At 43.1% G+C, this 14,966-nt stretch overlaps 1 protein-coding gene across 5 annotated transcripts in view; it reads left to right on the forward strand.

The window, feature by feature from the left end:
* Positions 1–14,966, forward strand: part of CPNE4 (copine 4) — an 879,187-nt gene that overhangs the window by 177,371 nt on the left and 686,850 nt on the right. The window contains exon 1 of one of the 5 annotated variants that reach the window (XM_033929999.1): positions 6,323–6,466. The exons of the other annotated variants lie outside the window; for them this stretch is intronic. The gene's annotated coding sequence lies outside the window, so the exon portion shown is untranslated. Of the gene's footprint in view, positions 1–6,322; positions 6,467–14,966 lie in introns of those variants that run through there. 5 annotated transcript variants of the gene reach the window in all.

Below are 14,966 nucleotides of genomic sequence, written 5' to 3' on the forward strand. Positions count from 1 at the left end.
AATTCTCGTGGTGCACCCAGATCTTTGCAGAATACTGCAAAGCAAATCTGATTTGTTGCTGGTGTAGTTGCGTGCAATATGGCGTCATTGAGTGTTGCTGCTTTGAAACCCGAACATAATAGTCCTGGAACACCAGGAGTCGCTGGCCCTCATAGGAGATAGTTCCCTTGTAATGGGCTGTAATGGGTCTTGGCTGTCTCTCTCTCTCTCTCTCTCTGTGCACCCGTTCAACTAGCAAAGGAGCACCTCCAGTGTCCATGCCCAGCTCCTTGGGCAGCCTGGTAGAAACAAGCGCCCCTAGATCTTTATCAGTGAGGGATTCAGGCAACCCAATCAGCCTAATGTTGTGGCGGCTACGATTTTCAAGATACTCAGCTCGATCTTCCAGCTGCTGACATTTCTCTTCTAGTGTCTGAATACTAGCCACCAGCTCCACTGCGTGGTCCTCATGTGCAGACACCTGCTCCTCCACATGCTGGAGCATCCTGCCTTTCCATGGTGTCCTTGATGCCATCCACAGGCATCTGGAGCCAAGTAAGCTTATCATCGAGGAAAGCGGTTAGGTGTTTTTTAAGCTCCTCTGTCACCTCAGCCTGCAGTGTAATCTTCGGGCTATCCAGCGCTCGGGCAGGAGGTGTCTGGGCCGCCATGTTTGTAGGGGTGGAAAGGCCTCTCGGGAGCTTAGCAAGCTTTGAGGTATGAGCTGGCATACCTCAGAGACTGACCAAAAATTGGTACGAGCATGTAGCCCACCAAATGCCCGATCAGAGGAAGCTATTTTCAGGTACTCGAAACAGTTGTAGAGTGGTAAAAATGCTGATACATGATTACCGGTGTCTGGAGAGGTGTCCAAGCTCGTCTGCCTAGGTCAAGTGCATCGCGTGACCACAGGTCCAATTCTGTTCAATATATTTGTGAGCAATATTGCTGAAAGGTTAAAAGGTAAGGTTTTCCTTTTTGTGGATGATACCAAGATTTGTAACAGAGTGGACACCCCGGAGGGAGTGGAAAACATGAAAAAGCATCTGTAAAAGTTAGAGTGTTCTAATGTTTGGCAACTAAAATTCAATGCTAAAAAGTGCAGAATGATGCATTTGGGAAGTAGAAATCCAAGGAAACTGTATGTGCTGAGAGGTGAGAAGCTGATATGCACAGATGGGGAGAGGGACCTTGGGGTGATAGTGTCTGAGGATCTGAAAGCAATGAAACAGTGCAACAAAGCGGTGACTGTAGCCAGAAGGATTCTTCTTATAACCAGCAGAAAAAGGAGGAGGTGTTGATCAATGTTCCCTCTAAGGATTGATGAGGTGTGTGCAAAAAAAAATATGCATGCGCCACAAATTTATGAGCAGGCGCGGAGGACGCATTTTTAAACAAATATGGTTTATCCTTGTACTCCTTATGTATTTTTAATCATCTATGGATATGTTTGTATGTTTATTGTTCAAATGGTTTTATTTATTTCCCCAAATTTATTTTTGTTATACGCATTGAAAATATTTGATATTGCGTTTAAATCAAAATCTCAATAAACTTGAAACGAGTGCCCGTGTGATTGTGGGAGGGTTAAATACTCAAAACTTAGAAGAATAACAATTTACTTAAAATTTTTGCTATGCCAGCTTTCTGGTATCTTTACATACAGTGCGTAACACCCGGGGCCCATCATTTTTTGGCACCCCTCCCCATCTGTAAGAAAAACATGATTTTTAGTAACAAACCACACGTCACACATGAGTACCTAGGAAAAGGCAGCATCTTACATATTGCAGTGAGCAGTACATCAATACACCCATTGTAAAACTAAACAAGCCAGACCAGCACAGATCAATCCTACACCGTCAATCCTAACAGAAAACCATGTCTTTCGAACACACAGAACACAGAAAACACCTTTGCCTAGTATGGAATATGTCATCACAAACTGTAGTGTGGATTTTAGCCACGGTGGTAACAGCCCTGACGCTCATAGAATTCTGAGCATCAGAGCTGCTACCACCACGGCTGGTGCTAAAAAACGCTCCACAGTTTTGTAAAAGGGGGGATAAAATAGAAATACACAGCTTCAATGTTCTAGCTCAGGGGTGCCCAAACGTTTTGGGCTTGTGAGCTACTTTAAAATGACCAAGTCAAAATGATCTACCAACAATAAAATTAAAAAACACAAAGCACACTATACGCTGAGAAAATGTTAATTATCATTCCTATTCTGGGTTTTTTTCAAAGAGGTTAAGGCAGATGACTCTATGCATTGTCATCTCAGTAACAACCATACAAAAATAGACAAATATACCCCCCTCCCTTTTTATTAAACTGCAATAGCAGTTTTTAGTGCAGGGAACTGTGCTAAATGCCCAGCGCTGCTCTCGACGCTCATAGGCTCCCTGCGCTAAAAAACACTATTGCGGTTTAGTAAAAGGGGGCTATAGTGCAAAATATAGACAGCATATATAAATTCAGACACATTTTGATCACTAAATTTAAAATAAAATCATTTTTCCTACCTTGTCTGGTGATTTCATGAGTCTCTGGTTGCACTTTCATCTTCTGACTGTGCATCCAATCTTTCTTCCCTTCTTTCAGCCTGTATGCTTCCTCTCCTCCAGACCTCATTCCCTCCCCCAACTTTTTCTTCCTCTCTCCCTGCCCTTTCTTTTTTTTTTCTCTCTTGATGCCCCCTTTCTTTTTTTCTGTTTCCCTTCTGTCTCCCTGCCTGCCCCCTTTCTTTCTCCCTACCCTCCACAAAGCTACTGCTGTCACCATCGGGGGAAACAGGCCCCAAAGCCACTGCCGCGACTGTCCCAAGCTCTCTTTGCTTCCCCCGACGTCAATTCTGCTGTCGGAGAGGAAGTTCCGCCCAGCCAGGCAGCAATTGGCTGGTCCGAACTTCCTCTCCGACTGCAGCCTTAGGGCGGGTGCACAGCCAGGGCGGACCGCCCCCCCCTCCCCGTATGACACTGAAGACATGGCAGCGGCTCCTCTCACGAATCCCCACCTGCGTCGGAAGTCCGATGCAGTCAGGGATCTTGAGAGGAGCCGCCGCTGCATATTTCAACTTTAAAATACAGGCTGCCGCCGCTTCCTCTCACCTCGCTCTCGAGTGAGCGACAGGAGAAAGCGCATGAGCGACGCCACTGAAAATAGTGAGCAATCGCTCATGCGCTCACCTTAGAGGGAACACTGTAAAAAAGGCATTAATGAGGTCCCAACTGGAATATTGTATTCAGTTTTGGAGGCTGTATCTGGCTAAGAATGTAAAAAAAACTTGAAGTGGTCCAAAAAACATACAAGGAGAGATTGGAAGACCTGAATATGTATACTCCGGAGGAGAGGAGGGAAAGGGGAGATATGCTACAGACATTTAAATACTTGAAAGGTATTAATGTAGAAACAAATCTTTTCCAGAGAAAGGAAAATGGTAAAACTAGAGGGCATGAATTGAGGTTGCGAGGTGGCAGACTTATGAGTAATATTAGGAAATTCTTTTTCAAGGAGGGGGGGTGGTGAATGCCCTCCCGAGGGAGGTGGTAGTGACGGAATTTTAAAAAGTGAGGGACGACCACAGAAGATCTCTAATTAGAAAATGAATGGTATAAAACAAACTAAGGCTGATACTGGGTGTCCTGTATATGGTGATTTGATTTAGGATGAGCTTGGGAGAGCTTTACAGAAGCTCCAGTGACAGAATGGTTAGGAAAGGCTAGAGTGGACTTCAAAGGCAAATCCAGCAGTGGGAACCTAAAAATAGTACTGGGTGAACTTATATGGCCTATTGCTCATAAAAGACAATTTAAACATGAATTGAGTGTGAATGTTGGGCAGACTGGATGGACCATTCAGGTCTTTATCTGCTGTCATTTTACTATGTTACTCTAATTCTATCAGAAGTAAGTTTGCATTTTATGTTCAAATCTATTTTATTAAGCAGAAGGAAATACAACAGCAAGAATAACTATGGTTTACATTTTCATCAAACAACCGCGGAGGGCTGGACTCTTATGCCCTCCCCGGACCCACCTCACCCCCACCCCACCCCACAGCAAAGAAGCCCCAACCCCCCGCCCTCTCGTCCCATCCCCCCACAGATACAGAAACTCAGAGGCAGGGATCAGCAAAGACACTGAGAAGCACAGAATCAAAGGTGCAGTCTATTCAAAACATGGCTACGACTCTCAGGAGTCAAAATGTTCAAATACGGAGTCCAAGTGTGAACAAAGTCTCTGCTCCGGTGTCGAGAAGAACAGGCCAACCGGGCCTCCCAACCCAGCAGTTCATGAAGGCGATTCCTCCAATACCAAAAAGAAGGTGGTTCAGAAGAAAGCCAGCAACAAGATACATTTCTTCCCAACTTTATTTTCTTTCATCAGGGCTATAAAAATATTTTGGGCCATACCCATTTAAAACCTGAAACAATTTTAACAGCCTCCCACTTCCTGTTAGTTGACATCAGAAGAAAATCATCCAGTCACTGTAGTGACAATGGAATATAATGGAACAATAGTGCAGGGTTGAGACGGAACCCTTATCTTTGATTACTAACTACAAAGCTTTTGAAACCTGAAAAAGGGAATGTAATTGTTAAGACAGACTATATATTTATCCAGAATACTGAAAATAATGCAAGTGTGGGAACAGGACAGACAGGAAAAAAATACCAGATCCATATTCTTCAGCTTTTGTAATACCAGGACCTATTTTAGTTTAATTTAATGTACAGCATCTGTTGTCATCAAGGTTTAATTCCGGTTACCTCTTACATTCAATCTTTGCTACCTATTTACAAAGGCTGGGCTTTGAATGTTGTGGACATAAAACTAATATGACAGTACTATACAATAATTCTAATTAATGCACTATGAGGGGGTGCTGAAAAGTTCTCAGCCCAACCACGAAGAGAATGGCGTGGATATACCATACCGATTCTCCATATATGGCTTTATGGACCACCCATGCAATTTTGAACTGAACCCTGCTTTTGACTGGTAGCCAGTGCAATTCCATAAGTAGTGGATATGGTTCAATCAATGATCGGAAGCAATGTCAAACCATAGAATTTCATTTCTGCATATTGGCACTTAACGAAATAAAACAACACTCTTTGTTCAGCTACAGTGTCAAAATAATGCTCAGAATTTAGGAAGTTGGTTGATGGGGCTGAGAACTTTTCAGCATCCCCTCATAGTAACTGGTCGCCGTACATGAAAAAGGACATAGTACTACTCGAAAGGGTCCAGAGAGCAGCGATAAAATTGGTTATGGGACTGGAGGAGTTGCTGTACAATGAGAAGCTAGAGAAACTTGGCCTCTTCTCCCTTGAAAAGAGGAGACTTAGAGGGGACATGATTGGAACATTCAAAATATTGAAGGGAATTGACTTAGTAGAGAGAGAGAGATTGCTCACCCCCTCCGAGGTGAAGAGAACGAGAGGGCACTCGCTAAAGTTAAAAGGGGATAAATTCCATACAAATGTAAGTTCTTCTTCCCCCAGAGAGTGGTAGAAATCTGGAACGCTCTTCCAGAGGCTGTTATAGGAGAAAGTACCCTTCAGGGATTCAAGAAAAGGTTGGATAGGTTCCTGCTGGACCAGAACATACGCAGGTAAGGCTAGACTCAAATAGGGAACTGGTCTTTGACCTAAGGGCCGCCGTGTGAGCAGACTGATGAGCACGATGGACCACTGGTTTGACCCAGCAGTGGCAAATCTTATGTTCTTATGGCAGATAAAGACCTGAACGGTCCATCCAGTCCGCCCATTAGCTATACCCATTAAAAATACATGATTAAATTAACTTGTCTCTTTGATATTTGTGGGTCATAGACTGTAAAGTCTACTTGGTATTGTCCTAGGTTCCAAAATTGAGATAATGCAGTACAATTAGGGTAGATATTGTGACAGGAAGAGTCCCTGCAGTGCTCTAAAACTATCCCTAGAAGCAGGCAGGTTAGGGAAACTGCCCTGCAGAATTTATCCCCAGGTACGTTAGATAAATTGTGAGCCCACCAGGACAGATAGGCAAAATGCTTGAGTACCTGATTGTAAAAACCGCTTAGATAACCTTGACAGGCGGTATATAAACTTGAAAGGTAACCTAAAAGTGACCCGATTATACATGCCTGATTCTAGTGTAGGAAATGCTAAAGGCAGAGAACTACAGGTACCAGCATGCACCAGGCAGGTGATAGCAAAACCCACAAAGGGATTAGCTCCTGCAAACAGCTCTGCTGGGAGCAGGGTTAATGAGCAGGGAAGCTATCCAGGCTCATTAGCAAAGCGCCAGAGAACCACACGTGTTGTGAGGGGAAAAGGGTGTGTTCTCTAGGCCAAGGGAGCCACAAACTTACAGGATACCTGAATCCTTGGAGGGAGGTAGACCTATGCCAGCCAGCCAGGATTCAGAGGACAGAACACAGCATTCCCCGCAAGGAATAAATCTCAGGACTGAAACTTCTAATCATTCTTCTGAAGGTAATAATGAATTTGATACAAAAATGCCAGAAGAAATTCTTACAAATGATGTTGAAATGGAACCTGAGGAGTCATGATTATTTGAGAGCATGATTACAGAGTAAAGTTTGGGGAAAGTAAAAATGCTGTTTCTGATAAGGTGGTGTTGCCTCACAAAACTAGGAATACCAGAAGAGTTAGATTACTGCCTCTGATTGAATTAAGGATACCAGAAGGATCAGGAATTACTGCTTCTGATGTAATTAAGGGTAACAGAAGAGTTAAGAATTACTGCTTCTGAATTTTCATAATTGCAAGAGAACTGTGGGGAACCCGTCCAAATAGTGCAAGCAGGTTGCAGGTTCCAGGATTTGAAATTGAAAAGTTATTTTTGTGTTTTTCTCGAACTTTAGCCACCAATGAGAGTTTTTGTTTTGTATGTTGTGGAATTGTACAATATAAGACCAGAAAATAAAGTCATCTTAAAATTCACCTTAAACACCTGTACTGGACCTTTTAATTTTGATGCAGACACCCCTCTACCCCTCCATGCCTCGTTCAACTGCTTGGCTGAGGCTTGGTTGACCCAGGTCAGGGCTGGGGCTACTCAAGTCCAGGTCTTCCCGGGTCACAATATTCAATGTTGTTAAGAAGGCAAGAGTGGATCCTGCTCACGTAAACCATCCTGCTGGCTGCTGATATTAGGCAGCACTTAACTGGGTGGTGTTACTGAATATTGGCTCTGACTACCACTCCTGGGATGGAGTTTGGGAAGTCCTAGAAGTTATGCAGGCACTATTGATATTCAGTACCAGTGCTGAATAGCTAACCAGGCAAGTAGGAATGTGTAAATAGCAGTTCTAATTTTGTCTGGTTAACTATGCAGATAACTGCATTTAATATTCTCCTTATAACCTCCGTATCCCAATAATCAATGGCCAGGCATTGAATATAATTTGACTAAACACTAACTAGTTCATTTTTATTTTATTAAAACAAATACCGTGCCACCATATTGCAACGGGGCATCAAAGTGGTTTACAACCAAAAGCATGATAGAAAAATAACACCCGTTATGACCTCTCCTGGTAGGGCGGGATATAAAACCAAATAAATGCCCAATGAAAACCTAATACACACTTCAAATTGAGAGCAATACTTTGACATCACAATTACTCCACCTAATCCGTACTACAACTTCACCCCCAGTTTTAGGTCAATCAGACATTGACTCCTAATCTTAGCAAACTTCTTCTAAAATAAGACTACAAAAGGACAATCGGAAGTCAAAAAAGCTACCATCACTGCCCCTATCTCTCGTGAACCAATCCCAGCAGACCAAATCTAGATCACCTTCCAGCCTTTACCCCAAACAACCACTACTATGTTGAAAAAACGTCCACAGCAGTATACTCGACCAATGCCCCAATTGCCTAATTGCAGAAGCCCCTGACCCCTTCATAGAATAACTAACAAACAATCTTCTTCCTCAAGGCCAACTACCATCCCAAATGGGGCAAATTGCCCTTCAGCCAGTCCCCAAAGCCCAAAACATAGACCTCTCGAGCCCCTCAAATTACAGACCCATAGCTGGAATCCCAATACCAACCAAACACACATCTGCAAACAACTCTACACCTACATTGTTGGCAGCCTTGAGAGAGGGAGGCTGTGGATGGTGCTTCTTTGAATACATTAAACACTGCAGTATGTGTATATGAATTGCATATGAGGGATCATATCTAAAGTAGGACCTGGAGGATGATTTGTGTATGTTGGCAGTCTAAGGTTGGGGTTGTGGCCAAATAGGGACTGAAGAATGCAACTTATTAACCCATCTCTCTTCGTCCATGATAAGGCTTGCAGGTATTGACATGTGTGCTGCCACTGTCACTGTAATTATATGTAGGTAGAGTAGAGGGTGGTTTAGGCGTAGAGACTGAGCAGCAGCAGATGGGTTTTTCTTTTTCAGAACTGGTCAGTCCTAGTAATGATCCTGGGTCTGAGGTTGTGCATCAAGGTTCCTTCTGAAGTGCTGAAATCATGGACCCTGAATATGGTCAATAGGCATCACACCATAGCATTAAACGTCTTTCCCCATAGCAGGGGGTTGGGGAGTGGAGCTATGATGGCTGCCTCCTTAGCATTTCTATTTGGAAAATGGAAGACCTGATTGGGGGATTTTGCTGAGAACCTTCTGTATGGTAGTGAAAAACACTACTACTGACCCACTTACCCTACTTTAAACATGGTTCATTCCTATAGGTTATGGTATGAGTGCCATCAAAGAGCAAAGGTTATAATCCAAAATCTTACTTGTTTAGATTTCATAACACAGTATAATATTTTCAGATCAAACTCTTGAGTGCTGTGAAGCTATGTTCTTTCTAAGTGGAGCATGTGAGCAATTGCTTGTACATTTTATATGGTCGCTCACAGAAATACTGACATAACCCTACTTTCAAACAAAATTAAAAAAATAACTTCTCCTTTTGCAAAGCCATGATAGCGGCTGCCGTGCGGCTAACACTCTTGACACCCATTAAATCCCTATGAGTGTCGGAGCGATTACCAGCTTTGTAAAAGGAGCCCTAAACTAAATCAATTACTGTATGTGCAATGTGGGTTTTTTGTGCTATATACGTTGCTCATATTGGGGCCAAAAATTGTTGGTTTTTACAACTTGTGCTCACACGAAAAAAAATTTGTACGCTTCCAGCCACTCCTTAGAGGGAGCATTACTGTGAAGGGAGAGCTCTGCTTAAGTTCTTTTTCATGTCCTAGAATGATTCAACCAATATTTTACCCAATACAGCATCAGCAACTAGACAGCTCAAAGGTGGGGCTGAAGATTGATTTGTGTGGCCCTTAAAATAGAGCAATCCCAATTACCTTTTAATAGCATTCCCTTACTAGGTCACTTTAAGAGTATGTTACTTAGACTACTGAGTCAGGCGGGCAGGGTTCAGGCAAAGAGCAGGATAAACAGAAAGGGGAGGCTCTGAGGAAGGAGTAAGGGATCCTCCAAGGGTGTTCCAGGGTTGCAGGAGGAGCCACCTTTCACCTATACTTCCATGACCTTTGCAGAAGGCAACAGAAGACTGCCAAGGTAGGGCATTATCCTTTGGCGCTGGGAAGTTTGGTTAATTGTGAAGACGAGGACTAGTGCTCACTGAGACTGTGGGGCCATGTCAAGGACAAGGGCTGAGGCAACATTACATGAACATAAAAAAAGACTTTTCTTTATCCAGTCTGTGAAGTAAACAGGCTCTACACACTTATACATGCCAATAAAGTGTTTGTGTTTCACTTTCTCCTCTGAGTTGAGGCTCCATACCAGGCCACTATTACTGGCCCCTCTAATTAAAGAGGAATTCAACTTAAATTTGGAGAGGCAGTATTCTTATTATTTTAAAAATATTTTCTTCAGGTTAGAGGAAAATGATAAGAGTATTATATCAATGTTGTACATCAGGAACCACTGTGCATATGCTGTTATAGAGGCCTTGTGGTGTCGGGTAGTGTGCACATATCAACTTGTATCTTGAGCTGGTTACTGCCAGACTCCTTAATGGAATCGGGGCTTATCAGAAATGTTAAGATTCAATTTGCTCCTGAAATAGTCAAGTTTTGCATACTAGTAACTCTCAGAAGCAAAGATATTTAGCCTAGCCACTGCATTAATACCCTTTGCTCTGCCAATAAATCTATATAAGCTCTGTCTCAGGCTTGTCCTTATTGTACAGAGCAACACTCAGTACTAGGAGAAGTCTTTCTTCATTTCCTTCTCAATAGTTTTCTGGTGGCGGCTTAACCTTCAGGGCCCAAACGTGTGAAGGGCAGGTCTGTCTGGTAATGAGTGGATAGATATTAGCGCTTGCTTTATAGAACTGCCTCCTCAGAATATGTAAGTCTTGATTCATGAGTGGTATTGCAGGATAAGTTTACATTCGACATTGCTGCAATATGACTGTAATGTTAGATAAACACTTTCCTGGCTACATCGGCTCTAGCAAGTAGAAATTTAAATAAAGGTCTGTACTGTGATTGACTTTGCCCTGTGCTGGTGTCACTCTCTGGTACTTAGGTTTATCCCTGGGCTCTTGGAGGGGGCAGCTGCTGTCCCTAGTGAATTCTTTTTCAGTACTTGAGATCCTTGACTTGCTTCTGTACTTTATTTAGTTTTTATTTTTCTCTTCATTACTTCGTTGATTCCTCCTTCACCTTTCCTTTCTGGAAGAACAACTGTAGTAGTAATTTCTTCTTTTTTTTTTTTTTACTTGTGTGGATGGAGTTGGACAAAGTTTATTACTGATGTAACAGATGTGAAGTTTTCTGGGCAGCTGAATCTATCAGATGGGGGAGTAGGCTTGATGATTTTCTTTATATTGTTTGACGGGAAGGCGGAACGGAACTGCCTTGTGAAATTAAGAAGCCAAAATAAAAGGAAACTTGTCTCTTCTCTAGTCACTCGATTGTCTCAAGCTCAAACTTCTTTTTCACTTAAACTTGTATTCTAAAACTGAAACAAGGTTTCAGTGGAGCAGGAGAGAGCTCAGAAACTCACAAAAAAAAAATAAAACAAATGTCCATTTAATCACTAGGGGTTTTTAGCTAACATGGATCCAGGAATGAAACACCGCAGCAACCTCCCAAGGTTGTCCCGTAGCAAAATGGCCTATTTCTCTAATCTGTTCTGCTTGGTTTGATCCTGCTGCAGAAACACAGTATTTTTGTAGGTATTCCAATGGGGCCTAAAACTCTACTTGTAAATGCTGTTTACATCTTCTGTTCACCTCAGGAGCCCAAACTCATGCTTATTTCTACCTCAAGCAGGCATAACTCTGTGCTAGAGTACTACTGTAGTCCTGCAGCTCCAATTTATTTCCCATGATGGTGATTTTGACATGCTGTAAAACTTTTTGTGACTGCGGAAATGAGAATGCTGTGTGCAATGAGCCCCTGCAAAACTTGTGTACTCCTACTCCAGGTACACCAGCGGTCTCAAACATGCGGCCCACGGGCCGCATGTGGCTCTCCAGGTTTTATTTGAGGCCCGCGGTCTGGAGGCCATCATTCTCTTCCTTTTAGAGCAGCAGCTGGCTCGTTCGTTCAAAGCCGCGGGTTGGCAGCTCCTTGTGCTATCCACTCCTGCATCGGAAGCCTCTCTGATGTCACAACATCAGAGAGACTTCAGACGCAGGCACGGATCTCGCAAGGAGCCGCCACCCGCAGCTTTGAACGAACGAGCCGGCCAGACACGCTGCTGCTCCAGTGGCGTACCAAGGGGGGGGCGGTCCACTGTTCTCTTCCCTGCGGGGCCGACCAATTCTTACGGCCCGACGTCAATTCTGACATCAAGAGGATGTTCTGGCTAGCCATTCGCTGCCTGGCTGCCCGGAACGTCCTTTCCAACGTTAGAATTGACATCGGGCGGCGAGAGTTGGTCGGCCCGGTGCAGAAGAGAAGCAGGGAGATCTCTGCCTGTTCCTGATAGTGGCAGCGGCAGCAGCCTATTCCTCAGCGGCGGTGGCATGGGGGAGGGCAGGAAGGAAGAAAGAAAGAAGGTGGGGTGGGGACAGGGAGCCAGACAAAAAAGCAAAAAATGGGGCACGGAGGAAGGAATAAAGAAGGAGGGGGGACAGGGAACCAGAAACAAAGCAAAAAAATGGGGCACGGAATCAGAGAAAGACAGACAGAGAAAGAAAGAAAAAGTTGGGGGAGGGAATGAGGTCTGGAGGAGAGGAAGCATACAGGAGGCTGAAAGAAGGGAAGACGTATTGGATGCACAGTCAGAAGAATAAAGTGCAACCAGAGACTGATGAAATTACCAAACAAAGGTAGGAAAATGATTTTATTTTCAATTTAGTGATTGAAATGTGCCAGTTTTGAGAAAGAAAAGATTTTGAACTTTAAATGTGAGTGCTGCAAAAAAAAATAGAGTACTTGGAGGGCCGCAGAAAAAATAGTTAATGTCTTATTAAAGAAATGACAATTTTGCATGAGGTAAAACTCTTTATAGTTTATATATCTTTCCTTTTAACTGTTAAAGGAAAGTTTTATAAACTATAAAGAGTTTTACCTCATGCAAAATTGTCATTTCTTTAATAAGACATTAACTATTTTTTCTGCGGCCCTTCAAGTACCTACAAATCCAAAATGTGGCCCTGCAAAGGTTTGAGTTTGAGACCACTGAGGTACACCATTAGCAAGGTTGGTACCGTTCAGTATCAAGGCTTAGCTCTGATTTACTTTCAAAATCTGAGAATGAATCCTCTGGGGCAGGGATGAAAGAGTTGCTTTCAGGGTCCAAACTATGAGACTTTTACAGTAGTCACAAAGACCCCTTATGCATCTCTCAAAAGTCTTTACAAAAGACTTCAACCAGTGGCGTACCTAGGGTATGTGGCACCCTGGGCCCATCATTTTTTGACCCCCCCCCATCTATATGAAAAATATGATTTTTAGTAACAATCCACATATCGCACAACAAGAGTGTACCTAGGAAAAGGCAGCATCTTAAACACTGCAGTGAGCACTAGAACACCAACACATACATTGTAAAACTAAACAAGCCAGATCCCGCACAGTCAATTGATCCTGTAGTCAATGCCAACTGAAAACTATGTTCTTTTCATACACACAGAACAGAGATACACCCTCGCCCAATATGGAATAATCACAAACTAAAAATAGAAATATGTAGACAAAAGTTAAACTGAACCGCCTAGAAACCAGACCCTGGATACAATGCAACACCACAAAAACAGTAACACATGTTCTCTAATACAGTGCAAAATATAAAGACAGTAGATGTAAATTTGAAAAAACTGATACATAATAATCACCACTTTACAAATTAACAAATAAAAATAAAACAAATAATGAGAAATAAAAAAATACAATTTTATTGGACTAATCCCCATAAGCTCGGTCCCCATCCCTGCAAACCACCTGATTCCATCCACACAAGCCTTGAATTGTTTATATTAAAGTATAAAAAGAAACAATATTCTGTACAATTGTCAATTTATAAATCAGCGTCTAATCCCCACTCTCTTCCCCATTTCCCTTCAGCATCCTCAGCCCACTCTCTCTCTCTCCACTTTCCTTCAGCGCACGCACATAAAAACAAGCAAGTAATTTTATATCATTTTCATTCTATTCATTCATAGAAATTAAATTCTAGATAATGCCAGTCACATAACAAAACATGATTTTACAAAAATAATTCTCTGCACAGTCAAGCCTGCAAGGATTACTAGATGTCTTTCAGCAGCTCCCTTCCCTCCCTCCCCCTTACCTTTGTGGCCAAGTCAAAATGATCTATCAACAATAAAATTTTAAAAACACAAAGCACACTGTACACAGAGAAAATGTTAATTATCATTTATATTCCGCGGGTTTTCAAAGAGGTCAAGGCAGATGACTTTATGCAATTTCACCTCAGTAACAACTATACAAAAATAGACAAATATTTCCCCTCTCTTTTTACTAAACCGCGATAGCGGTTTTTAGCTCAGGGAGCTGCGCTGAATGCCCCAAGCTGCTCTCGATGCTCATAGGCTCCCTGCGCTAAAAAACGCTATTGCGGTTTAGTAAAAGGGGGCCATAGTGCAAAATATAGATAGCAGATATAAATTCTCAAAATGGACACATTTTGATCACTAAGTTGAAAATAAAATCATTTTTCCTACCTTTTTGTCTGGTGATTTCATGAGTCTCTGGTCCTTCTTCTGGTCCTTCTTCTTTCTTCTCCTGGCCCCCCCTCTTTCTTTCTCTCTCCCCCTGGCTCCCCTCTTTATTTCTGCCTTTCTTTCTCTCTCCCCCTGGCCCTCCTCTTTATTTCTCTCTCCCCCTGGCCCTCCTCTTTCTTTCTGCCTTTGTATTTCTCCCCCTTGACCCCCTCTTTATTTCTGCCTTTCTTTCTCTCTCCCCCTGGTCCCCCTCTTTCTTTCTGCCTTTCTTTCTCTCTCCCCCTGGCCCTCCTCTTTCTTTCTGCCTTTCTATTTCTCCCCCTTGACCCCCTCTTTATTTCTGCCTTTCTTTCTCTCTCCCCCTGGTCCCCCTCTTTCTTTCTGCCTTTCTTTCTCTCTCCCCCTGACCCCCCTCTTTATTTCTGCCTTTCTTTCTCTCTCCCCCTGGTCCCCCTCTTTATTTCTGCCTTTCTTTCTCTCTCCCCCTGACCCCCCTCTTTATTTCTGTCTTTCTTTCTCTCTCCCCCTGGCCTCCCTCTTTATTTTTGCCTTTCTTTCTCTCTCCCCCTAGCCCCCACAAAGCCATGGTGCCAATTTCTCCACTTCCACGATTCTTTCCCTACCCTCACCCCCAAGCCAGAAGCCGATTTCTCCCTGCTCCTTCCCCCATGTCCTGATGTCCTGAACTTCATCAGGCAGCAGCAGCATTCACAATTCACTGCTCTTGCCCGCTTCAGGCCTTCCTCTCTGTCGGGTCCTGTCTTCATGAAAACAGGAAGTAGGCAGGACCCGGCAGAAAGGAAGGCCTGAAGCCAGTAACAGCA

This window comes from Geotrypetes seraphini, chromosome 2 (genome assembly GCF_902459505.1).
Source record: "Geotrypetes seraphini chromosome 2, aGeoSer1.1, whole genome shotgun sequence".
Taxonomy (NCBI): Eukaryota; Metazoa; Chordata; class Amphibia; order Gymnophiona; family Dermophiidae; genus Geotrypetes; species Geotrypetes seraphini.